This window comes from Carlito syrichta, unplaced genomic scaffold, assembly GCF_000164805.1.
Source record: "Carlito syrichta isolate Samal-C Ts95f unplaced genomic scaffold, Tarsius_syrichta-2.0.1 Scaffold308491, whole genome shotgun sequence".
NCBI lineage: Eukaryota > Metazoa > Chordata > Mammalia > Primates > Tarsiidae > Carlito > Carlito syrichta.
Genome location: NW_007252587.1, coordinates 986,459 through 1,014,027, shown reverse-complemented (window position 1 = coordinate 1,014,027; position 27,569 = coordinate 986,459). Strand labels below are relative to the sequence as shown.

The following is a 27,569-nucleotide window of genomic DNA, read 5'->3' as shown; positions in this document are numbered from 1 at the left end:
GCCATGACGGCATTTTATGAGGCTGGATGCTTCTAAATGACATGGTATGTCACATAACTGGTGGATACCATGGTCGTGGGCCACGTCAGCACCTTCTTCACTGTTGAATGGGCTCTTGATCAGATGCTGTGTTGGGTGAGTTTCCATACCTGTGGATAAAACATCCTACATCTATGTGAATAGTAGCAATCGTGAAGCTCCTCAGGGGAAAGGCAAATCCTTTGAAGAATTAGATATCTGTCACTGTGAAGACAAAACAATAGAAGGACAGGGGTGGTAGGAGTGGGCTCTATCTCCATGGGTGTATGAGCCCAGTTCTGTGACCACCTGGCAGAAGAAAGCCACTGCTAACCCTGCAATGATGCCAGTATCCCTCTCTCCAGAACATTCTTGATGATATTGCTGCATGGGCTGCCTCGTGGACTATGATCTTCTGGGTTACTTCTAGCCTCACATCATGCATCCATTCCACCATGCCCACTCCCTGATCCTTTTCATCCATTCCCCTCTACCATCTGACAGTACAACTCGGGCATTTTCCTTTGGTTAGTCTTGACCACTGCTTTCTCCAGGTTTCTAACAGTCAGCTTAGAGAAGACTTTTTTCCCAACTTCTGACAACTTTGCCAGTATGCTAAATTCCATGTCTCAAGGGAATGTTCTTAAATCAATGAATTATTTTCTTACACAGTACTACTTTCTGGTCGCCTTAATCAAGCAACCTCAAAATCCAATGCCAGGGCTACTCCCTTGGTTTCTGCTGGAAAATTCTATCAAGTTTTGAAGTGTCTTTGGTTCTTAATTTGCTTCCTCCTTTTTCAGCCTAGCATGTTTTTAGCTAAAAAATGTTAGGACCTAATATTCAACTATCAACCTGAAGGAGAAGCAGGAGCAGCCACTGAGGGAGCATCTGTCCCTTGTGGATGAGATAACACTGCCAGGTTCTCCAGCAAGGGAAGGGCTAGCTCTTACTGTGGAGGCTAGATCACGTCTGAAAGGTTTGAGGGTTCACATAGGTCTACAGAACCAACATTGTAAGGAAAATTCATCCAGATGTCTTGGCCTCATTTTTCAGGATCCCCGTTTTTCCAATCAAGGCCCTGATCTTGGCATTACAGATCTGTCTTAGCTGAGCATTTAAATATTTCTGGAGCTCTGTGACTCAAAGGACAGGCATACCTTGTTTTATTGCACTTTGCTTCATTGTGCTTCTCAAATATTGAGTTACTTACAAATCAAAGTTTTGTGGTGACTCAGAATTGAACAAGTGTATCATGGGCCACTTTTCAAACAGTATATGATTGCTTCATGTCTCTGTGTCACATATTGGTGACACAGTATTTCACAGTATTTCAATTCATATCTCACAGTATTTCAGTCTTGCCTATTATTATTATATCTGTATGGTGATCTGTGGTTATTGGTGATCAATGATCTTTGATGTTACTGTTGTAATTGTTTTGAGGTACCACAAAGCATGCCCATATAAAGCAGTACACGTAATCAATAGATGTCATATATGTTCTGTCTACTCCACTGACTGACCATTCCCCCATCTCTCTTCCTCTCTTTGGGCCTCTCTCTTCCCTAAGATACAACAATATTAAACTGAAGCCAATTTACAACCCTACCTCTATGTGTTCAAATGAAAGAGTCAAACATCCCTCATCATTTATTTATTTATTTTTACAGACAACCTTGCTCTGTTACCTAGGCTAGAGTGCACTGTGCAATCATTCTAGAACCCCTGGGTTCAAACAATCCTCCTGCCTCACCCTCTCAGGTAACTAGAACTACAATGGTGTGCCACCATGCCTGGCTAATTTTTACAATTTTTATAGATACCAGGTTTTGCTGATCTCAAACTCCTGGTCTCAAGCAATCATCCTCCCTCAGCCTTCCAAAGCTCTGGAATTATAGGCATGAGCCTCCACTCTCAGATATCTGGTCATATCTCTCACTTTAAATCAAAAGCTAGAAATGATTAAGTTTAGTAAGGAAAGCATGTCAACCAGTTAGTCAAGTTGTGAATGCCAAGGAAAAGTTCTTGAAGCAAATTAAATGTGATACTACAGTGAGCACATGAATAATAAGAGAAAGTCTTATTGCTGATGTGAAGAAAATTTTAATGATGTAGATAGAAGATCAAAGCAGCCAAAACTTTCCCTTAAGCACGGCCCTGACTCTCTTCAACTCTATGAAGGCTAAGAGAGGTGAAGAAGCTGCAGAAGAAAAGTCCGAAGGTAGCAGAGGTTGGCTCATGAGATTTAAGAAAAGAAGTAGTCATAAAAGTGCAAGGTGAGCAGCAAGGGCTGATGGAAGACCTGCAACAAATTATCTGGAAGATCTAGCTAAGGTCATTGATGAAGGCAGTTACACTAAAAAACTGATTTGCAATGTAGAAAAAACATCCTTCTGCTGGAAGAAGATGCCATCTAGGAATTTCATAGCTAGAGAAGAGAAGTCAATGCCTGACTTCAAAGCTTCAAAGGACAGGCTGACTCTCTTGTTTGGGGCTGACACATCTGATGACTTTAAGTGAAAGCATATGTTCATTTATCATTCCCAAAATCCTAGGCCTTTAAGCATTACACTAAATCTATTCTTCCTGTGCTTTGTCAATGAATCAACAAAGTCTGGAAGGCAGCACATATGTTCACTAAGCATTTTGCAGTATGGTTGACTAAACATTTTAAGTCCACTGTTGAAAACTATTACTTAGAAACACCTAAATATTTACAGTATGGTCTACTAAATATTTTAAGCCCACTGTTGAAGAGTATTACTTAGAAAAAAAATGTCCCTTTCAAAATATTACTGCTTACTGATAATGTACATGATCACGCAAAAGCCCTGATGGAACTATACAAGGAGATGAATGTGTTTTCATGCCTGTTAACACATTTATTTCACATTCTATGAAACAAGGAATCATTTATACTTTCAATTTATATTATATAATAAATACTATTTGTAAGTCTATTGCTGCCATAGAGACTGATTCTTTAGATGAATTTAAGCAAAGTAAATTGAAAACCTTCCAGACAAAATTCTCCATTCTAAATGCCACTGGGATCATTTGTGATTCATGGGAGTAGTATCAACAATAACAGTGGCTGAAAGAAGTTGATTCCAACCCTCATGGTTGACTTTGAGGGGTTCAAGACTTCAGGGGAGGAAGTAACAACAGATGTGGTAGAAATAGCAAGAGGACTAAAATTACAAGTGAATCCTGAAAACGTAATTGAATTGCTGCAGTCTCATGCTAAAACTTGAACAGAGGAGGAGTTGCTTCTTATAGATGAGCAAAGAATGTGGTTTCTTGAGATAGAATCTACTTCTGGTGAAGATGCTGTGAACATTGTTGAAAAACCAACAAAGGATTTAGAATATTCCATAAACCGGGCTCGGTGGCTCAGCCGGTAATCCCGCACCTTGGGAGGCTGAGGTGAGTGGATTGCCTGAGCCCGTGGGTTTGAGACCCGCCTGGGCAACTTGGCAAGACCTCATCTCTACAATAAATCAAAAATTAGCTGGGTGTGGTAGCGCGCACCTGTAGTTCCAGTTACTGGAAGGCTGAGGCGGAAGGATCGCCGGAGCCCGGCAGGTCCAGGCTGTGGTGGCCCGGAGCGGCCACTGCACTCCAGTCTAGGTGACAGAGTGAGACTCCAACTTAAAAAAAAAAAAAGAATATTCCATAAACTTAGTGGATAAAGCTGTGACAATTTTTAAGAGAATTGACTCCAATTTTGAAAGAAGCTCTTTTATGGGTAAAGTGCTTTCAAAGCATCACAGCTACAGAGAAATCTTTCTTTAAAGGGAGAGTCAATCAATGCTGCAAAGTTTACTATTGTCTTTTTTTAAGAAATTACCTCAGCCACCTCAGCCTTCAGCAACCATCAACATCAAAGCAACACCCCTTATCACAAAAAGATTATGACCCACTGAAGGTTCAGATAATCATTAGCATTTTTAAATCAATTTTCATTAAGGTATGAACTTTTTTTTAGACACAACTCTATTGCACACTCAATAGACTATAGTATAGTACAAACATAGCTTTTATATGCACTGGGAAACAAAAAAAATTGTATAACTTGTTTTATTACTGCCCAATATATCTCTACAAGGTTTTCCTGCATCAGATACTCAATCTGGGCTCAGCTCTCTCTGCTCTTTCACGGTACAAACTACAAAAGAAGGCCCTCAGGCTTCTACTCTTGGCCTTTAATTGCCTGTTAATGGCCCTCAATTTCTCACTATTTCTCTGCAAAGCATCAGTACAAGTTTGACAGGAACCAATCCTCTCTGCTGTGCTCCTAGGCACCATTTCCCCCTTATCTTTCACAGGCCTAAAGCAGTGCATTTGCACTCCCTTCCCAGATTAGAATCAGTGAAATCTTTAGCAATTAGGTTGCCACCTGGTACCACAGACTGTCGGTACATAACACTCAGGATGACCTCCTCTGCCTGAAGGTAGTGTGTAAGCCAGTTCCCAAGCCCAGTCTTATCACTTGTTTCTTCCAACCATTCTTGGCACCATCTTTTGTTAGTTTGTGTCTTCCAAGAAGAAAATACCAAAATGGGATTAGATATGCAAGAGATATACTGGGGGAAAATGCCTGTAAAGGAGAAAGGAGAAAGAGCCAGAAGAGGTAGAGGGAGCCTTCAGACCATAATGCAGGTTTGACCCCTGTGGGAGAGACGGGCCATGGAAGAAGCTTGTGTAGGGTGAGTCTCAGATGTAGCACACATCCAAGAAAATCTTAGCCAGGCAGAGTTGAGGGGAGTCCTCCAACTAAAGTCACCTGTTCAAGGAATCCTGTGTCTCCTAAGAATGGGCCTGTATTCAAATCCTTACTTTACTCTGACTTCAGCTGAGAAAAGCCTATGGGGACCATGGCCTTGATGTGAACACAAGAGCAGAACTAGAGAGGCAATATCTGGAACTTTTAGTCAGTTATATTTCCTGCAGTAGAAAACCTGAGTGCTGCATTTTCATGACCACAAATTAAGAGTAGCTAAAAATGAGGCCACAAAGTAGGTAAGGGTCAGATTATCAAGCGCCTTGTATGCAATGCTACAAAGCTTAGAATTCACCCCATAGACCCTATAGTGTAAGAAAAGATTTGGAAACCAGGCACAGTGGCTCACGCCTGTAATCCCAGCACTTTGGGAAGCCAAGGTGAGAGGACTGCCTGAGCCCAGGGGTTAGAGACCAGCCTGGGCAACTTGATGAGACCTCATCTCTACAATAAATCAAAAAATTAGCTAGGCATTGTGGCATGCACCTATAGTTCCAGTTACTTGGAAGACTGAGGTGGAGTGATCACCCGAGCCCAGCAGATCCAGCCTGTGGTGGTTGTGAGCATGACACTGCACTCCAGTCTGGGTGACAGGGAGAAACTCCAACTCAAAAAAAAAAAAAAAGAAAGAAAAGGTTTGGAAAAGAGATAACAGAGTCAAGAGATAGCTATGAGGTAGGATTAACTGGACATGATGGCAGATTTGATGTGAATTTGATTTGACAAGAGAGAGCTTTGATTCCCAGGTTTCTATCTTGGGGAATACAGTGTATGAAGTTAACGTTTTGGGGGCAAGATGGACTGAATTAATTCCTCATTATCAGGAGAAATATTGCATTCTCCTGCCAGTCACCCAGACTTAAAACATTGGTTTTGTTTCCGATTCAATCCAGTTTTATTAAATACCTACATAAATAATACATCATCTCTGCCTTCTAGGGACTTGTTCCCTTTGCACAATGATAATAGCACACACTACTTTTTCATTAAAGCTCAGTATTGAAGTCATATCAATAGGAAAAATCTAAATTCTTCATGTTGAGAATAGAGTGGTTTTTAGAACAAAGCTAATATAGATAAAGTATGTTTGCACTTAGGTACATTCAGGGAAAAAAAAAAAACCAGCCTCAGTCATTGTTGGTAAAGATCTTGAAGCAAAGTCAAAGTACCCACTAACTCAACTGCTGCTCGGGAGAACACAAGCATCCTCCTAGCCCTCTTCAGACCAGGGTACACCCAGGAAGAAATAAAGATCTTGCAAACTATAATCTGCAATGAAAGAACGGATAGAGACATGAGAGACTCTGGGCCTGCACTCCCTTGGGATTCTCTGTCACTTGGAAAGAACTGGAGACTCCTCAGGGAGGGGTAAGGACATAAGACAAGAGGACTGAGTCAAGAAGCCAGAGAGAAGAGATCAAATTGGAAAGAGATAAGGATGAGTCTTTTTCTTTTTTCTTTTTTCCTGTCTCTCTCTTTCTTTCTTTCCTTCCTTCCTTAATCAATATTTGGAAATTATTTTAATTATCAATTTTTTTTATTTTAAAGATGTGGAGTACAATACAGAGTTAGGTATACAAATGGTCATTATACAGGTACCCTTGTTGATGAGGTGCCTCCCACACCTGCACAGTTTCTCACTACTGTCAATCCTTTTCTTATAGTATCATGATAATCATTCAAGGTCTGCTGATGAGTGAGAATATGTGATACTCAATTCTTTGTTTCTGTGATAGATCACTGAGCATTATAGATTCTAAGTCCACCCAAGTTGCTACCAAGTTCATAATTTTGTCCTTCTTTATTTATGACTGCGTACTATTCCATCAGATATATTTACCACATTTTTTTATCCAGTCCTTTTTCGATGGGCAGCATGGTTGCTTCCATGTTTTTGCTATTGTGAATAGTGCTGTTGAGTCTTAAAGAAAGGCTTTCAGCAGGCAATCGACTCATGGCAGCGGCTGCCACTTGCGTGCAGTGGAAAATGAGCTGCAAGCCTGGCAGTGGGCATGAGCTAAGCCCCAGCCCGACCCCTGCAAGCCCTCCAGGCTCTGTGCTTTTGATGCTGCATGGGCGCTGAGCCCACCCCAGCAGGCTGGGACTATAGTGAAGTATTTCCTGGGCCAGAGCGTGTTCTGGAGTTCCTGGGACCAAGTGTTCGCCGACTTCTGGCTGTGGAACTGAATCCCTATAGCAAACATGTCTTGACAGAAGACATAGTATGCCAGGAGGTGATCCCCAACCAGAAGCTCCTGTCCCCGGTGACTTCTGACCAAGACCAACAGGATGCTCTGTTGGGCTAAGTGGCTGTTTCCTGCCATTGTTGCTCACTCGGTATACATCCTGGAGGACTTTATTGTGGACCCACAGAATCAATCCATGACCCCCTTCACCTGGAATATCCACCACGTCCTGCTGATGGTGGTGGAGGAACGATGTGCTTGGCATGTGAATTCTGACAACAGTGGCAGGAAGCCTGGGTCTCCTCCAGCTTGTTTGGTGTCTCCAGAACTGTCCAGGAATTTGACCTCACATGGTTCAAAAGCAATGTGACCAAGACCATGAATGCATTTTGGCCAAGCTGCAAGGTGAGGCCCCTTCCAAAACGTTTGTTGAGACAGCCAAGGAAGCCAAGGAGAAGGTGAAGGAGACGGCTCTGGCAGCTACAGAGAAGGCCAAGAGCCTGGCCAACAAGGCAGCCACCAAGAAGCAGCACAGCAACTGTTTATGTAGCCAGCCAACTCCGGCCATGCACCCCAGACAGCTAGGCTTAGCTCCCTCTGCCTCCTCCCCATTGTACTTTATTATTAGAAATCAATCCCAGCTGGGCTCAGTGACTCAGCCTGTAATCCCACACTTTGGGAGACTGAGGCGAGTGAATTGCCTGAGCCCGCGGGTTCGAGATCCGCCTGGGCAACTTGGTGAAACCTCATCTCTACAATAAATCAAAAAATTAGCCAGGCGTGGTAGTGCGCACCTGTAGTTCCAGCTACTTGGAAGGCTGAGGCAGAAGGATTGCCGGAGCCCAGCAGGTTGAGGCTGCGATGGTCGGGAGTGTGCCACTGCACTCCAGTCTGGGTGACAGAGTGAGACTCCAACTCAAAAAAAAAGAAAAAAGAAGTCAATCCCTCCCCAAAAGAAAGAAAGTCTGCTTTTCCATAGAACATAGGAACAAATTTAATTAATTAAAGGAAAAGCTGCAACCATCTAATTTTATACTAACTAGGTTATTTATCCTGTTATTAAGAACTAGAACTGGGGGAGGGTCAGGAAGATGGTGGCATAGCCAGTCAGACCATGCGAGTCCCGGTGTGAGTGAGTGAGTGTATGGAAAATTTTGTGTATGTGCTGGTGAATGAGTGGGCATGTGAGTGGCTGACTGAGTGAGGGTTAGGGAGCTGGTGGCCAGGGATCTCCTGGTACAGTGGCTGGTGCCACAGCTGTTCAGCTTTGACATTTGCAATTCCCGGGATGCAGAAGCTGAGTGCCATTTATTTTTAAATCAACAAAACCCTTCCTGGGAAGAAAATGCTGGGAGAGACTGACCAACTGAGGGCTTGTGAGCAAGTGGCCCAAGTGGCCAGGGCCCTGTTGCAACAGCTGGTGATGCAGCTTCTCTGCTTGATCTTTGGCTCTTCCCAAATCGCAGAAGCTGAGTGCCATTTTTTGTTTCAAAATGGACAAAAGTTTTCCTGTGAAGAAGCAGTGGGGAGAGACTACCACCCCAGGCTCTGCCTTACCACTGTAACAGGAGAGACTACCGGCTTCAGGCTTTGTCTCACCACTTCAGCACCTGGCCAGGCACTGGCAGCAGGGGCTGCAGAGAGATTCCAAAGACAGAATCTTACCAAAGAGGACAAGAAAAGCACCCCACCACCATCTTGAAGACAGGGCAAGAAGGTGCTCTGACTTGCTCACCACGGAACAACAGACCTGATCTCTGTGACAGGCAGGTCAACTACTCAGGGGTTGATCATGACCCAAAGGGAATATCCTGAAAGCACAAACTTCAGAGGGACCTCAGGGGTACTGAGTCCCAGGTGCCCTACCTCCTACCCTGATCCAGCCATGGGACAAAGGGCATGGCCAGAAAAGGACGAGGAAGAACTCTAAAGAGATCAGTGGTGAGTCTGGAGTTGACCCAGACCCCCTCCTCCCCAGCAATCCTCTGAACATCAGACCCACACATCTGGGCCATGACTGAGAGGGACAAACCCAGGCAGAGCCTGGACATCAGCTGCAATAGGAAAACTCCATTCCAGGATAGACCTGGCTGGAGCACACCCCATGAATGCATACCTGGGGAAGAGACAATCCTGTACCTCCCCACCAGAGGAGATCTCCCTGACCATAAGAGAGTGGGAAGAGAGGACTACAACCCCACCCACCTCCACTGCCCCACCTCCTTCACTGGGAAGAGAGTGAAAGAGGTGGAAGTTCTGCAGGAGAGTCCAGATTAGAGGAACAATTACAGAGCCTCCCAAAGAATTTTAAATTTTTTAAATTTGTCTTTAATTTTTAAAAATTTTTGCCTGCTTTTTTGTTATTTTTGTTTTTTGAATATTTATTCCTTTGTGCATGAATGTGTATGTGAGGGTTTGATCTGCATTCCCCAATCTTTTTTCTTTTTTTCTTTTCTTTCTCTGTTTCTCTCTTCTTCTTTCATTTGTTGTTTTCTGTTTATGCATGTATGTGAATGAATGAGTGAGTGTTCATCTTTCAATTTTGTTGTTGTTGTTTTTGATATTTTGTTCTTCTGGGTTTTTTCTTTTTTTTTTTAACAGTTTAAGGTGTGTGTCAATATATGTGTGAGGGTTCAATCTGAATTTCTTTTTTTTTTTCCTGGTCTTCCTGTTTTTCTTCGCCATTCACTTTGTTCCAGGTGTGTGTGTGTGTGTGTGTGTGTGTGTGTTGTGCATGCGTGTGTGTGTGTTCAGGTCTCTTGGTTTTTTTGTTGTTGTTCATTTTGTTTCACTCTGTTGTTATTCCAGTTTGTTTGGGGGTATATGTGTGTATGTCTCTGTGTATGTGTTCAATTGTTTTTTGCATTGGTTTCTGCTTCACACCATTATACAGAGGGTGGTGGGGAGTGGGTCTCAAGGAACTCACACCACAATCAGTGAACATTATAGTTTGCAAGTAGTTTCTGAATCCTAGTGTCCCATCCCCTATCTATTTGACTTTCAAAAACTACAAGAGACAGCAAAGCTTCCCACCCACAGTCATATTTAAAAATACAACAAATCCAGAGCTCAGATAAAGAAAGAATAAAGGACTGAGCAAACATCAGAGGGGAAAACCTCTCCCCCTGACACAGAATAATAGAACTAAAAAGAAAAACAAGAGATATGTCACAAATGAGGAAAAACCAAAGGAAGACCACAGGCAATTTCAAGTGTAACAAAGAGAAAACTCCTGAAAAATCAGACCTTGGAGACCAAACAATGGAAGTCACCAACAACTGGCTGCAAAATATGACAGAGATTAGGGAATGAATGGAAAGAGTGAATAAGACTCAAGAAAGACAAGGAGCAACACTAAAAGAACTTGTAACAGAGATTTTGGCAATCAAGAAATTTTATCCAGGAAATAAATAACAAGATGACTAGCAAGGAAAGCAGAATTAATCTAGTTGAAGAAAGAATCTCAGAACTTGAAGACTAGAATATAGAATTAACCTGATCTGCAAAAAACATAGAAAGAAGACTCAGAAAGAAAGAAAAAAGCCTACAAGAGATGTGCAATTATATCACGAGGCTGAACCTACACCAGACTGTTATTCTAGAAGAAAGGGAAATGGAGAACAACTTGGAGCAAGTATTCCAGGAGGTAATCCAGAAAAACTTTCCCCATCTCACCAGGGATGTGATCAGCCAAGCACAAGAGATACAGAGAACCCCCAAAAGACATCAAATGAGAAGACCAACACCTAGACACACAGTAATTTACCTACACAAAGGAGGCAGAAATAAAAAAATCCTAAAAGCAGCAAGAGAGAAACGCCAGACCACCTATGGGGAAAACCAATCAGAATAGCAGCAGACCTATCAGCAGAAACACTACAGGCAAGAAGGGACTGGAGTCTAATATTCAAAGTCCTCAAATACAAACAATTTCAACCAAGATTTCCTACCCAGCCAAGCTCAGCTTCATCAGTGATGGAGAATTAAAATCCTTCCCAGACATCAAATCCCTAAGAGATTATGCAACTTCCAGATCAGCTATATAGGAGACACTTAAAAAGGTATTAAGTACAGAAGAAAGAAAAAAAAAGAATGACCACACACTTCACAAGAGAACAGTAGAGCACAGAATCAACAGAGAATACAGCACAACAAGAAACTTGAAAACACACACATACATCAACCCCAAAATCAAAAGAAAACAAGCAAAGAAAAAACTTTATAAGAACCTCATGACAGGGAGAAACAATCACATTTCAATAATCAGCCTGAATGTGAATGGATTAAATGTACCACTGAAAAGACACAGAATTACAAAATGGATAAGAGACCATGACTCAATTATTTGCTGCATCCAGGAAACTCATCTCACCACAAGGGATGCACACAGACTCAAAATTAAAGGATGGAAAACAAGTTTCCAGACAAATGGATCACAAAAGAAGGCAGGAGTGATGATCTTAATATCAGAAAAAACAATCTTTAAGGTAGCAAAAATTTTAAAAGATACAACAGGACACTACATAATGATAAAGGCTTCAATCCATCAATAAGAAACATCCATCCTAAACATATACACACCCAAAAGAGGAGTACCAGCATTTATGAAGCAACTTGTAAGTAAACTAAAAAAAGATATTGACCCTAACACTACTATAGTAGGGGACTTGAGTACTCCACTAACAGCCCTAGATAGATCATCAAGGTAAAAAATCAACAAGGAGATCCAGAACCTAAATTTGACACTCGACCAAATGGACTTAATAAATACTTACATATTATTCCACCCAACAACCACAGAATATACATTCTACTGATCACCACATGGAACATGCTCCAAGGTCAATCACATCCTTGGCCATAAATCAAGCATAAATAAATTCCATAAGGTTGAAATATTGACATGCACCTTCTCAGACCATAGTGGAATAAAAATAAATATCAAGACCAATAAATTTTCCCCAAAGCCCATAAAGACATGGACACTAAACAGCATGATGCCAAACAACTACTGGGTCACCACTGAAATCAAAGCAGAAATTAAAAGATTCCTGGAAACAAATGAAAGTGAAGAAACATCTTATTACAACCTCTGGGATGTCATGAAAACAGTTCTAAGAGGGAAATGTATATCTGTATGAGCACACATTAAGAAAATGGAAAGATCACAAGTTAAGGCCCTAACAAATCACCTAAGGGAAATGGAAAGAGAAGACTACCAAAATCCCAACTTTAGCAGAATAATCCAAATCACTAAAATAAAAGCCCAAATACAGAACATAGAAGACAAAAATATCATGGAAAATATCAACAAAACAAAAGCTGATTCTTTGAAAGAATTAACAAAATTGATGGACCACTAGCCAGAATGACCAAGAAAAAGAGACAAAAAGCCCAAATAAATACAATCAGAAAACAAAATATCAAATCACAACTGACCCCAAAAAAATACAAAAGGTTATCAGAGATTATTATGTACACCTACATGGAAACAACCTTGATAGCCTAAATGAAATGGAGGACTTTCTGATATCACACAACCTCACATTGAAACAAGAAGACATTGAGACACTAAATAGACCAATAACAACACAGGAAATTGACTCTGTCATACGAAAACTACCTACAAAAAAAACCCTGGACTGGATGGCTTTCCAGCAAGATTCTGCAAATTTTACAAGGAAGAGCTGATACCAATCCTATTGAAGATATTCCAGGCAATTGAGAAAGATGGAATTCACCCCAAATCATTTTACAAATCTAACATCACACTGTTACCCAAACTAGGTAAAGATCCAACAAAAAAAGAGGACTACAGGCCAATATTCCTTATGAGCATAAAAGCAAAAATCCTCAACAAGATTCTGGCAAGTCGGATCCAAAAACACATCTCAAAAATCATCCATCATGACCAAGTAGGTTTCATCCCCAGGAAACAGGACAGGTTCAACATTCCCAAGACCATCAATGTAATTAAATACATCATCAGATGTAAAAACAAGAACCACATGATTATATCATAAGATGCAGAAAAAGCTTTTGGTAAAATACAGCATCCCTTTTTTGATAAAAACTCTCAAACACCTAGGTATAGAAGGAACACACCTCAAAATAGTAAGTGCCATCTACAATAAACCCACTACTAACATATTACTAAACGGACAGAAACTGGAAATATTTCCCCTGAAAACTAGAACAAGATAAGACTGCCCACTCTCACACCTCTGTTCAACATTGTGTTGGAAGTCCTAGCTAGGATAATTGGACAAGAGAAGGAAATCAGGGGTATCCAAATAGGAAAACAGGAAGTCAAGTTATCCCTCTTTGCTGATTATATGATCTTATACCTTGAAAAACCTGTTAAAAACCTGCTTGCACTGATAAAGGGCTTTGGCAAAGTCTTAGGGTACAAAATAAATGTGCAAAAGACAGGCGGATTCCTATACACCAAAAACAAGCAGACAGAGACCCAAATAAAAAGCACAATCCCATTCGCAAGAGCCACAAAGAAACTTAAATACCTCAGCATCTTCCTAACCAGAGAAGTGAAAGACCTTTACAATGAGAACTACAAAACACTGCTCAAAGAAATCCAAGAAAACACAAACAAATGGAAAAATAATCCATGCTCATGGATAGGAAGAATCAACATCATTAAAATGTCCATCCTACCAAAGGCAATCTACAGATTCAATGCAATACCCATCAAATTACCAACATCATTCTTCTCAGACCTGGAAATAACAATACAGAAATTCATATGGAAACATAAATGACCACGAATAGCCAAAACAATCCTTAGCAAAAGAAACAAAGCAGGAGGTATCACACTTCCAGACTTCAAACTTTACTATAAGCCTATAGTAATCAAAACAGCATGGTTTGGGTACAAGAACAGGCCTATAGACCAATGGAACAGGATAGAGATTCTGGAAGCAACATCTCAATTTCTCAACCAACTCATCTTTGACAAAGCCTCCCTCAACAACCACTGGAGAGAGGAGAACCTATTCAGTAAATGGTGCTGGGAAAACTAGCTGATCACATGCAGAAGATTGAAACAGGACCCTTACCTATTACCATACACAAAAATTAATTCTAAATGGATCAAAGACCTCAACATAAAACCTAAAACTATAAGAACCTTAAAAAACACAGGAGACAGCCTTATGGAAATTGGAACTGGCAACCAATTCCTGATCAGAACCCTAAGTGTCCATACCATAAGAAATAACCTAGATAAGTGGGACCTCATCAAACTGATGAGCTTCTGCAAAGCAAAAGAAACCATCAAGAGAGCAGGGAGACAACCCACAGAATGGGAAAAGATATTTGCCAACTCTATATCTGACAAAGGCCTAACATCTGGGATCTACAAGGAACTCAAACGTGCCAAAAGGAAAATAATAAACAGCCCCCATAAAAAGTGGGCAAAAGACATGAATAGACACTTCTCAAAAAAAGATATATGAGCCACCAACAGACACATGAAAAAGTGCTCAGCCTCACTAATCATCAGAGAAGTGCAAATCAAAACCACACTGAGATACCACCTTACCCCAGTAAGAATGGCCATCATGAATAAAACAAACAACAACAGATGCTGGTGAGGATGCAGAGAAAAAGGAATGCTTCTACACTGTTGGTGGGAATGCAAACTAGTGCAACCTCTTTGGAAGACAGTGTGGAGATTTCTGAAAGAACTAGAAATTGACTTTCCGTATGACCCAGCAATTCCCCTATTGGGAATATACCCGGAGGAACTCAAATCATTCTACAAAAAAGAAACCTGCACACATATGTTTGTTGCAGCTCCATTCACAATAGCAAAAACATGGAACCAATCATGCTGCCCATTGAAACTGAACTGGATAAAAAATGTGGTACATATACACAATGGAATATTATGCACCCATAAAGAAAGACAAACATATGGACTTCACAGCAACTTGGATGGATTCAGAGTCTCTCATACTCAGTGATCTATAACAGAAACAAAGAACAGAGTCCCATATGTTCTCAATTATAAGTGGACCTTGAACAATTATCATAATACTATAAAAAAGGGTTGGCAGTAGTGGGAAACTGCCAGGGGAGGGAAGAGCACACCTCATCAACAAGGGTACCTGCATAATCGACATTTGTATACCTAACCCTGAATTTTACCCCACATCTTAAAATAAAAAATAAAAACTAGACCTGCCTTACCCTAGAGCACAGTACCATGGTGACAGGAGGAGTAACATTCAAGAAGAAAGCAGTAGGACTTCTTGCTTTTTGTTGTCTGGGAATTATCACCTTGCTCTTCAGCATCAGTAGGTTTATCAAGTTTTCCTTCTGCAGAGAGTAGTGAGGAAAAATCTTCATACTGCTATCATAAGACATGAAAGAATAACTGTTAATTTTAAGTATTAAAGTATAATGATTGTTGTAGATACCCAAATAACTACTAATAATTAATAAAATAACAAATCAGACAAAAGTTGGTGTTTTCCAAAGCTCATCTGAATGATAGCTTTGACTTAAAGAAGTTAATAAACTTAACTTTTTATTCAACTGTCACAAACTTTGTGTTTAAATATAGTAAATAATTCATGAATATTTTTCCAGAAATTAAAGTAAAATAATATGGCTTTACATTATGACAAGAATAATACTCTCAACATTTACTTTAAAATTACAAATCTAATGAGCTATTAAAAAGTTGATAAGTTATCTTTGAACATATTAGTCACTTACATTATTTCTAAAAGTATGAGTTACTTTCACTTAGCAGTTTTTCTATATCTACATTTCAAGCTCCTTGAGAGCAGAAATGATGTATTGTCTTTGCATCCCTTCCATTCCCTAGCCAGTGTCCCACAAATAGTAGATATTTAATAATGCTGAAATAAATCAGAGATAATGTTGAAATTTTAAATTTAATGTTAGAAACAGGGAAACTGAAATTGACAAAAAGAAATAGTAAGGGAAGATGATTTTAGAGAAGTTGGGTCATCCATAACTGAAAGTCTTCAAGCAAATCATTATTCTCTAACCAAGTACATTTTTATAGCCTCAAAATTTTTCTTATATTAAGTAACATTTTGTTTATCTGTTTTAGTGAATCTTAAATTTGCTCTTACAGAACAGGACCACCAGAGCTGAACAGGATATTACGCTGCTAAAGTGGGATAATAGTGGTCTTTTTCCAATTTACATAATAATATAATTTAATTGCATAATTCTCTCACTTCGAACTTTCTTGTTATAAATTTATCTCATATATTTTGTGTAAATCTACTAAAATCACATAGTTTCACTCTCTTACTACAACATTTGAAAACAGCTTAACAGACACACCAAATTCAAGTTGTATTCAGGACCACACAACTGTTAATAATTTGAAAGGGAAAATTTTAATATAAAGGAACACATTAATCATAATAAAAGGGATAAAAGAGAACTCTAAGGAACTCCAATATGACAAACGCAGAAAGCAGCTACTTCTTCTGGGACTAAGGAAGAGTGAACGATGAAGGAATTCAGACTGTAAAAGAAACCTGCCCTCTCACTTTAAACCAGTGCTAGATTCATGCCTTGTTGGGGAGGGTGTGTGCTACAGGAACATACAGTCTTTCAATAGCATAGAAACGTGCCAGAAGGTCTATGCTGAAGGGAGTTCACAAGATGTGGCTTACCAGTGGCCAGAAACTTCGTGGAGGGCTTGGGAAATCTGATGCTGGTTATCGAAGGCCACAGAGGTGAGAGCCGTGGGAGCTTCAGTCAGCAGATCCACTGGCAACCTTGTTGAAGGAAACAGCAAACTTGATCATCAGGAGCAGCCTCTTCCTCTTGCAGTGGCCCTTCAGCGCTCTTTATTGACAACATCTAATACTGAACCAGCTGGCAATAGAGAAATGTTTACAGGGTCCGACTGCAGCTCCATAAAGCAGGACAGAGAATGGCAGACTGTGACTGATGACCAATAAATTGACAAAGGCACAATTTGGCAAGACTTATTTTAAAATAGAAGGTACAAAATTATCTTAGTGACCTTGAGGGAGCACTTAGAAGAGAAAAGCAGTTTTTCTGTGGGGTAATTGAGTCTGACATCCAATCAAAAAGTCCTGTCTGGGAATGGGGAGAGGAAAGCCATGTGTATTAAAAAGTGACGGCTAGAAATAGAGGCACACAGTACTGTCAAACAGGAGCTCCAATTTAAAGTCACAAGAGTAGAGGCTTAGAAATGAGGATATTGACTTATAAATTTAGGGTTTCTCACTTGGGCAACTCCAAATAGAGTGCTCCAAGGCAATGAGCAGTTACTATCTAGTTCCTTAATGATGACTAATGATTATCACAGGCAACAACACTAGGTAATATAACTATTGAACGCAAAACTCCAAGAAATGATGATGGTAGCTTGTTGGTAGTGCTTTAGGGGTCAGGGACTGGTTAGGCTTGATAAATAAGGATGCACAAGAAAGCAGTAGAGAAAGTATGTGCAGTAGAGAAAGTATGTGCTTCCGGATTGATTTTATTTTTCATATTTAGTATCGGCAGATTTTCAGTTGACGCATTTTCTAGGTGATATTTTAGAATTACATATATCCACATTCCATAACATTTTACAAATATAACATCATGTGTTCTACCACCTGAGCAGATTTATGATGGTCTGCTCCCAAAATGATGATATCAGACATGGGATGTAGATGCTCTCTTCCTACTCCTAGGTAAGAATCCAATAAGGATGAGCAAACCAGCTTAAATCAAGACACAAACTCCAGCAATGTGAAAGACATGATTAAATTCATTTCAATAAAAGTTGTAAACTATATAAAACTATAGCATCCACAATTCCCTTAACTTGATGCTGTTATAATTTGGGACACTTTTGCTAATATCTTATCCTCCACTCTGAGTCACCTTTTATACTTCACAAATAACTACATACTCAGTTTTTAATATTTAATTAAAGATTCAGAATGTCTGTGAAGACTTAGATGTGGATTAGTGGGCTTTATTAATTCAAGAAACCAAAAAACTAATACAAATTTACATAATATAATTTTATATAACTAAAGAATAATAGGTATGTACTTTTGAATAAATAAACCACAGGAGATAATATTAAGCTAATTCGCTTTGGTTAATTATTATACCAAGTGTTACATAAAATGTAACTACTATCAACTTCCCAGTATACAAAGTCATCTAAATAAATTATTTTAAATTTAACCTTTATCAGCCGGGCTTGGTGGCTCAGCCTGTAATCCCGCGCCTTTGGGAGGCTGAGGTGAGTGGATTGCCTGAGCCCGCGGGTTCGAGACCCGCCTGGGCAGAGAGACTTCATGTCTACAATAAATCAAAAACTCAGCCGGGCATGGTAGCGCATGCCTGTAATTCCAGCTACTTGGAAGGCTGAGGCAGAAGGATCGCCGGAGCCCAGCAGGTCGAGGCTGCTGTGGCCGGGAGCGGCCACTGCACTCCAGTCTGGGCGACAGAGTGAGACTCTAACTCAAAAAGAAAAAAAAATAAAATAAAAAATAAATTTAGCCTTTATCAAGAATATAGTATAACTTAGTAGAATTTCAACTCAGTTTAACTTAAGTGAAAAGTAAGTTATGTTGATGAATTCATAGGTTGCTGATATTTTTATATATTCTAAATTTTTGGTGCTGATTAAAATTTATTGTCAGTCACGGTGGCTCACACCTACAATCCCAGCACTTCGGGAGGCAGAGGCCTGAGCCAAGGGGTTCTAGACCAGTCTGGGCAACTTGGAGAGACCTCCTCTCTACAATAAATCCAAAAGTTAGCCCTGTGTGGGCTAATAGGGCTATGTCCTAGAGATGAGGTCTCTCCAAGGTCTCTGAATTTATGGTCAAATTCAGGCACCAATGGTACATTGATTTCTGATATTAGTACCTATCACACCTCCTCACCAATCTCCTTATACCTTAGCATCACTAACTTATAAAAGAAAAAATGTAATTTATAAATATTCAGTATATCAATGTTTTCAATAAATCTATAAAATATGAAACCTATAATTTCCCATGTGGTAATTTTTAAACTGCTCTGTCCTAATAAATTCTGCCTGGGCTTCTCATGGGAGTGACCCCCAGAAACAGGTACAGACTAATGTGTCAATGAATATTGAAGTTACCAACAGCTAACTTTTTGAATTTTATGTCAAATTGTTTATTTTTTATAAAAATAAAATTAAAACATGTTTGTTGTGGAAAGTTCAGACAATTGACATAAATAGAATGAAGAAAATAAACATTAACTGTAATCCTACCACACAGAGATATTCATTGTTATTAGCAGTACTATTTTCTACACATTTTTTTTAAATGGGGTTATACTGTACATATGCTATTATAATCCATGTATTTTCTTTTTTTTTTTGAGTTGGAGTCTCACTCTGTCACCCAGACTGGAGTGCAGCCTCGACCAGCTGGGCTCCGGCAATCCTTCTGCCTCAGCCTTCCAAGTAGCTGGAAACACCACGCATGCTCTACCATGCCCAGCTAATTTTTTTTTGATTTATTGTAGAGATGAGATCTCGCTGTCCAGGCGGGTCTCAAACCCGCGGGCTCAGGCAATCCACTCACCTCAGCCTCCCAAAGGCACGGGATTACAGGCTGAGCCACCCAGCCTGGCTTCTTTCTTTCTTTTTTTTTTTTTTTGAATTGGAGTCTCACTCTGTCACCCAGACTGGAGTGCAGTGGCACACTCCGGCCACCGCAGTCTCGACCTGCTGGGCTCCAGCGATCCTTCCGCCTCATCCTTCCAAGTAGCTGGAACTGCAGGCACGCGCTACCACACCCAGCTAATTTTTGATTTATTGTAGAGACGATGTCTTTCCAAGTTGCCCAGGTGGGTCTCGAACCCGTGGGCTCAGCAATCCGCTCACCTCGGCCTCCCAAAGCGCTGGGATTATAGGCTGAGCCACCGAGCCTGGCTGTTTTCTTTTTCAAGTAAAGGTATATAATTTTCTTAGGATCATTGGACTGCAAGAAACAACAATATTCAAAGAATTTTAAACTAAAAGTAGGATTCATATACAGATAATGGAGATACAGATTCAGCTTAGATTTACATTATCTTGCAACTCCAATGCTCAGTATAATATGACTATACTTTCTGGGCATTTAATTCAAATAATTAAGAGAAAATTTGACTGGAATTATTCCTAATTCAAACAGCTATTATTACCACAGCAGTATCACCTGATAAGGAAATAAGTGGTTACCAAGTCCACCCCTTAAGTAGAAACAATAATTTAAATGTAAAATAATTATAAGCTGGATGAGTACTCCAAACATACCTGCTATAATATTGGACTTCTTTTGCAATCATTATATATTCACATCACTTAAAAAAAAATCTTAGAAGCAGGTTCTGGCTGTGTTACCCAGTCTGGACTCGAACTCCTGGACTCAAAAGATCTTCCTGTCTTGGCCTCCCAAGTAACTTGGCCTGCAGGCACATGCCCCCACCCAACTGGCACACTACCATTCTAAGGGCTGCAGAGTCTTCCTTCATAATATACATAATAATCTACTTAAATAATTCATTATTTCGGACATTGATGTTGATTTTATTTTTTGCAATTATATTCCAAGCAATGATGCTTGCAGGTAAATCTGTGGTAATGTCGCTAATTTTTATTTTAAATCCTTTAGAAGGAAAATTACTGGGTCAAGAATGTGGCAGAGACTATTGTGTATGCATCAAATTATCCTTCTTTCTAAACACGACTGTTCAATTCACCTACATTTCCCAGCCTTCCATGCAGACAGCTGTGCCCATGTGACTACATTTCCACCCATAGAATATGAATGGAAGTGATGCATGGCCTTTCTAGGCCTGGTCTTACAATATTGGGCACAGCTCCTCCATGTTCTTTTTCCCCTTCCTGCCATCCAGAACCCAAATGTGGTGGTGTCTCAGTTTTCATTTGCACAGGACAACAATGTCTTATAATATGGCAGAGCCTCCCTGCTAACGTGGATGTAAAGAGATGGAGCAGAAAGAAAGAAGCTGGAGGGAGGAGGGAGGAAGAAGGTGACACGTAACAACACAAAGGGTACCTGGTCTTATACAGGACGAGTAGGGCCCAAACTTGGAGGCCCAAACTTCAACTGCGTGCTGCCTACTTGTGTAATTAACCCTTACTTGTACCCCACATCTCTATCACAAAATTTAATTTACAAAAAAAAACACAAAAATAAAAAAGAGTAAATTTTGGTATTATTTAAGTCATCTCATTGCTAGTCTATTCGTTACATAAGCAAGAATACTTTTTTGAAGATTTCTTATGTGATTTGTTAAATTGCTGTTCTGAAAGCTTGCACTAATTTGTATTCCCTTTAGCATTATATATTCAACAAGGGGGCAATCATTTTTTAATCTTTATACTTTTTAGTTTGAAAATGAAATATTGTAAAATTCAAGTATCTGCCCAAATTTTATCATTTGTGGTTTTTCATTTATGAAGTTCTAGTTCCTATCCCTTGCCCATTTTTCTGTCATAGATTTTTAGGAACTTTTACTAGAAAGTGTGAGAACAAGATAAAATAAGATGAGCAAAACAACAATTTCTATTGAAATGGAATGGCATCACATGAGAGACTTATTATGCTAGTCTTTCTTTTCTAGTCTTTTGTTTAAATTTTTCTATAATAAGTTAAAATTTTGTAATTCATTTTCTAGTTCTGTTTACCCAAAAGGTCTAAAAGCAATACTTAAACCTAGCACAATGTTATGATCTCTAAGTATCATTTACCAATAAGAACTAGGGCTGCTTAGAAAATTGGGCAGGTTCAGGCTTGTGTCAGGAAATGGATAAAATGAGCCTCAGAGCCGGGCTCAGTGGCTCAGCCTGTAATCCCTCTCCTTTGAGAGGCTGAGGTGAGTGGATTGCCTGAGTCCGCGAGTTTGAGACCCACCTGGGCAATTGGCGAGACCTCATCTCTACAATAAATCAAAAATCAGCCGGGCGTGGTAGCACGCGTCTGTAGTTCCAGCTCACTTGGAAGGCTGAGGCGGAAGGATCGCTGGCGCCCAGCAGGCGAGGCTGCGGTGGCCGGGAGCGGCCACTGCACTCCAGTCTGGGCGACAGAGTGAGACTCCAACTCAAAAAAAAAAAAAATGAGCCTCAGAAATCTTGCAACAAAAGATGGAAGCCATCAAACTATGATGAAATTATATCAAGAGGACATAAAAGCCAGTTTGGCCAGAGATGGAATAATTTGAGCATAAAAAGAATAATAACCTCAGTCGAGCACAGTGGCTCACACCTATAATCCCAGCACTTTGGGAAGCCAAGGTGAGAGAATTGCCTGAGCCTATGGATTCGAGACCAGCTTAGGCAACTTGGTGAGACCTCATTTCTACAATAAATCGAGAATATAACCTCAATTCATTGAAATAATTTTATAAAAATGCATGAGTCATAACAGTATTTAAAAAGAGAGGAAAAGGTGTCAAAACCCTAAAATAAACAAAAACTCATCAGAAACCTTTGGAGGTAATTAGGATACTGACCCCTTCTTGTAAAAATGATAATTAAAGAAAAAAATAAGCTATTATCATACTAATCCTATCTAATACATTTCAAATAGTCTGCTGAGTCCATACCTGCTGCTGTAACAAAATACCTGAGACTGTAATTTGTAAAGAATAGAAACTTATTTTCTCACAGTTCTGGAAGCCCAGAAGTCCAAGATCAAGGTGCTAGCAGATTGGCTATCTGGTGAGGGCTGCTCTCTACTTTCAGAATGGTGCCTCTGGCTATGACCTAACATAGCAGAAGGGCAAAAGGACAGAAAAAGAATGTAAAACCCCCCATACATCTTTCATAACGTCATTAATCTCATTCATGAGACCTCCTGGCGGCCCTACCTCTTATTACTGTTGCGTTGGTGATTACATTTCAACATGAATTTTGGAGAGGACACAGACATTCAACCATAACATAGTTCTAGTCAATAAAGAAAACCTATTTAGAAAAAGAAATTACAGAATGAGAAAAAAAAAATCAGAAGAAAAACTGGTAGGAAATTTGAACCATCGAGTCAATTTGCCACTGCTAAAAATTAGTGATCAAACTGAAGTATCACTAAAAATTTGACAACTATATATTGTGTGCCAATAAGTATGAATTGACATGGAGTACACAGCACAAGTAGTCTTGTCAAAGAAAAGTTAAATTTTAATCTAATTAAAGATTTCTTTTCTTTTCTTTTCTTTTTTTTTTTTTTTTTTGAGAAAACAGGATTTATTGAGGGACAGAAAAGTTCCCAAAAGCAGGAGGGGACCTGAAGGGATTGCCCCTAATTTAAACTTTCAAACCAGCTTCAAGTTTAAGAAATGTAGGTGATCCCACACATTCTCAATCATAGGTGGGAGTTAAATGGTCACATAGATGGAAATAATAAATACTGGGGACACCAATAAAGGGGGAAGGGAAAAGGGGATTAGGGTTTAGAAATTCCCTACAGAGCACATGTTTGCTATCTGGGGAACAGGCTACCTGAGACTTAATCCCCAAGGTTACACAATATGTCCATGTAACTAAAATAAAGGTTACATAAAAGAAATATAGGTGACTGAGGATGAAGCAATGTCACAAGAAAACAGAGACAAATGCAGAATGTTAGACACTCAAGATATATCAACCAGTTTTTCTAATAAATCAATGCAAGTTAAAAAAAAAAAAAAGGAGAGATGAGACTGATTTGATTAAAATATGAGAGGAGACTCCAAAAAAACTCAGAATTATCTTTTAGAGGGCCGGCCCCTTATAGTCCACTCAGAATTTGTTCCTCCAGATCAAACGGCCAATCAAAGTCTTTATCTGGACATTTTGAAAAGGTTGTGTAACGATTTGCAAAAGAAACATACCAAGTTGTGGCTAACAGTTAACTGGTTCTTCCACCATGGCAACTGTACCTGCCCACACCATGCTGAGTGTTCTGCAGTTTTTGACCAAAAATGGCATAACCGTATGCCCTACCCTCCCTATTCACCCAATCTCGCCCTGAGTGAATTTTATTTTTTCCCTGGATGAAAAAAGTCCTCAAAAGGAAATGTTTTGCCCATGTGAAAGAGGTGAAAAAAATATGAGGGGAGGAGGAACACACAACATCAATAAGGGTACCTGATCTCAAACCAGGTGAAGTGGGAACCAACGATGACCACATATGTACCTAACCCTGAATTGTACCTCATGCCTTTAAAATTTTTTTTTAAAAATGGCAGAAACACTAAAAAACACCAAAATGGATGAGTTCAAAAACTGATTTGAGCAGTGGAAAAAGCGTCTCAATAGGTGCAATAGGTGTGTTGCATCAAGTTGAAAGTACTTTAAAAGTAACTGAAGTTTAAACATGTAAGAATAAATACACAATTTTTTATAAATAAATTACGAGAGTTTTTGGACTCCCCATCATAATATAATGTGTGAATCTTGTGTACATCCTGTCTGTGTGCCATGTGTGCTTCTTGTTTGCATTCTAATTCAAATAAACCAACCATTTAAAAAAAAAATCCTCAGCCGGTCTCGGTGGCTCAGCCTGTAATCCCGCGCCTTTGGGAGGCTGAATTGAGTGGATTGCCTGAGCCCACGGGTTCGAGACCTGTCTGGGCAGCAAGACCTCTTCTCTACAATAAATAAAAAAATCAGCTGGGCGTGGTAACGCATGCCTGTAATTCCGGCTACTTGGAAGGCTGAGGCGGAAGGATCGCCGGAGCCCAGCAGGTTGAGGCTGAGGTGGCCGGGAGCGGCCACTGCACTCCAGTCTGGGCAACAGAGTGAGACTCCAACTCAGAAAAAAAAAAAAAAATCTTTCAGCCAGGTGCAGTTGCTCACACTTGTAATCCCAAGACTTTGGGAAGCTGAGGCTAGAGAATTGTCTGAGCCCAGGGTTCAAGATCAGCTTGGGCAACTTGATGAGACCTTGTCTCCACAATAAATCAAGAGAAGTTAGAGTCGGTAGTGGTGGTGCATGCCTGTATTTCCAGTTACTTGGAAGGCTGAGGTGGAAGGGTCACCTGAGCCCAGCAGGTCGATGCTGAGGTGACCACGAGTGTGTCACTGTATTCCAGCCTGGGCGACAGAGTGAGACTCCGACTCAAACAAACAAACAACAACAACAAAAAACACTTCCATGCAATCAGGAAAATTTAAATATGGATTGCATATTAAATGATATGAAGAAAATATATCAGTTACATTTGATTTGATAATGGTAGTGTATTCATGTTGTAAACCTATCCCACTTTTCAGTGTTATATATTAAAATGTTTGTGGATAAAATGACCTGGTGTCAAGAATTCATGCTAAAAATAATACAGAAAAAGAAACAAGGAAGGAAAAGATAAACTGCTAGCTGAAACAATGATCGCTAATATTGGTAACTGTCCAATCTTCGTTCAATCTGGCAATAAAAACGTGAACTTTAATTTTACAGCTCTTTCGGGAGTAACTTGGAAACATGCATTTTGTTTTCCTTATCTCATACCTAAATTTTATCTTTTGAAATTTGATATAAGTAAAAATGTGTCTAATATAACTCAATTCTTTACTGATTATTGGCGGATATTAAAGATTTTTTTACATGCCAAGAACTTTTAAGAGTGTACTTTTAAGAGTGAACTTTTAAGAACTTTCAAACCCTGTTGGTTTGCAAATATATTGAGTAAGTCATTTCAGCCAACAGTCTCAGAGCAGACAACTGCTTTATACTTCTTGCAATTAAATAAGAAATGTTAAAGAAGACTGTCAATATTTTCATTAATTTGTAGTAAAATTTTGTAAAGTACTAGATTGAGTATGATTTCAAACACTGCTGAAATCATTATAGAAGTCATCTGCTGGGCACGATGGCTCACACCTATAATCCCAGAACTTTGGGAAGCCGAGGTGAGAGGATTGCCTGAGCCCACGGGTTCAAGACCAGCCTGGGCAACTTGACAAGACCTCATCTCTACAATAAATCAAAAAATTAGCTGGGCATGGTGGCGTGTGCCTGTAGTTCCAGTTACTTGGAAGGTTGAGGTGAAAGGATCACCTGAACCCAGCAGGTCAAAGCTGCAATAGCTGTGATAAGCGTGCCGCTGCACTCTAGACTGGGTGACAGAGTGAGACTCTGACTCCAAAAAAAAGAAAAAGAAGTCATCTTCATGTTCCAGAAACTTATTGTTAAAATACCTTGGTAATCCTTAACCAATATCTCAAGGGATAATAGACAGCTTCCATGATATTATGAATAATGACAATAGATATCAATATATTTTAAAGCCTTCTTGGTAGTTAAAAAATTAAGCCAACTGCATTCAGATCATTATTTCATCTTATAATATTGCCAATAAGAGTCTCATATTTTATATGAGAGAACTACAGTTCTGCCATTTTCTTATGAATTTGCTTAAGCATTGCTAGTCTTAGTTTCAATTGGCATTTTCTGTACAGGAACTTTTCTGTGTCATCTGTACATTTGTGAGGACTAGTTTAGTTAGGAATGGATCATAAAGATAAGAATATAAAGCATCACACTGACAAAAGCCATCAGACTGACTAAGGAAAAAATATATTTGTATATTTGACTTTAAAAGAAGATAACATAGAAATTCTACAATCTAAAATAGGCTTCTCTATCGGTTATGGTTTTCATACTAGACTACTAGTCATATGTGGGATATAGGGGACAGACTGAATTCATTAGGAAATACAAATTCAATGATAAACATACATGAAAATGCTCACCATCATTAAAAATTTTAAAAATGCTAAAGCAAACATAACGTAGCCATTAAAAATGGAGCCATTAAAAAATCTATACATCCTTGTAACTAAGTGCATACAAACTGCTTATGATATGAAACACTGAGAGTGAGTAACAGGAAAGGGTGCTCTGTGAAGTTGTCTGCATGGGGCTTGCACACTTGCCTCTGGACACCTCCTGTACCTCACAGGGTGGGGTATATGATCACCTGCCATAGACACTGTTCAACACTCAAGAGCCAGTCTACATATTAAATATTAGCAAATTTAACTTCCATCTTATTTTTACTTTAAAAAATTGAAGTGGTCGTTGTTTCTCGCATCCAGTGAATTTTTTGTGTGTGTGCCCCTTGACTCCACATTAGAGACCACTGAGGGAATCCCATGAGCCTTTGGAGCTAAAAAGAAGATATAAAAACACTAAGGAAAATAACTTAACCTCTCTTAGTTTCATTTTATTCATCGTTAAGATGGTGATTATACTAATAATAATGCCATGCTGATAGACTTACTATGAACATCAAATTAAACATTATGTAAAAGCACATTGTAAAATATTATATAACTGTTAGTTAATAGTATGTAATAAACATTTCAGTGGGAGATATAAAACTGTAGGGTATTCAGATGTATGAGTAAAAGAATTATGTGAGACAATCTGCATAATGCTATCTGTGTAGAAGTTTTACTGTTTCTAAGACTTTTTTTTTTTAATTGACATTAAGATGTCCTGACATTATAACATCATGGAATGCCAAAAAGTGGCAAATAATAAATCTTCTCAAAGGAGGTTACC

At 39.4% G+C, this 27,569-nt stretch overlaps 1 pseudogene; it reads left to right on the top strand.

The window, feature by feature from the left end:
* The first annotated feature begins 6,855 nt into the window (after window positions 1-6,855).
* Window positions 6,856-27,569, top strand: part of LOC103267907 — a 47,402-nt pseudogene continuing 26,688 nt past the window's right edge.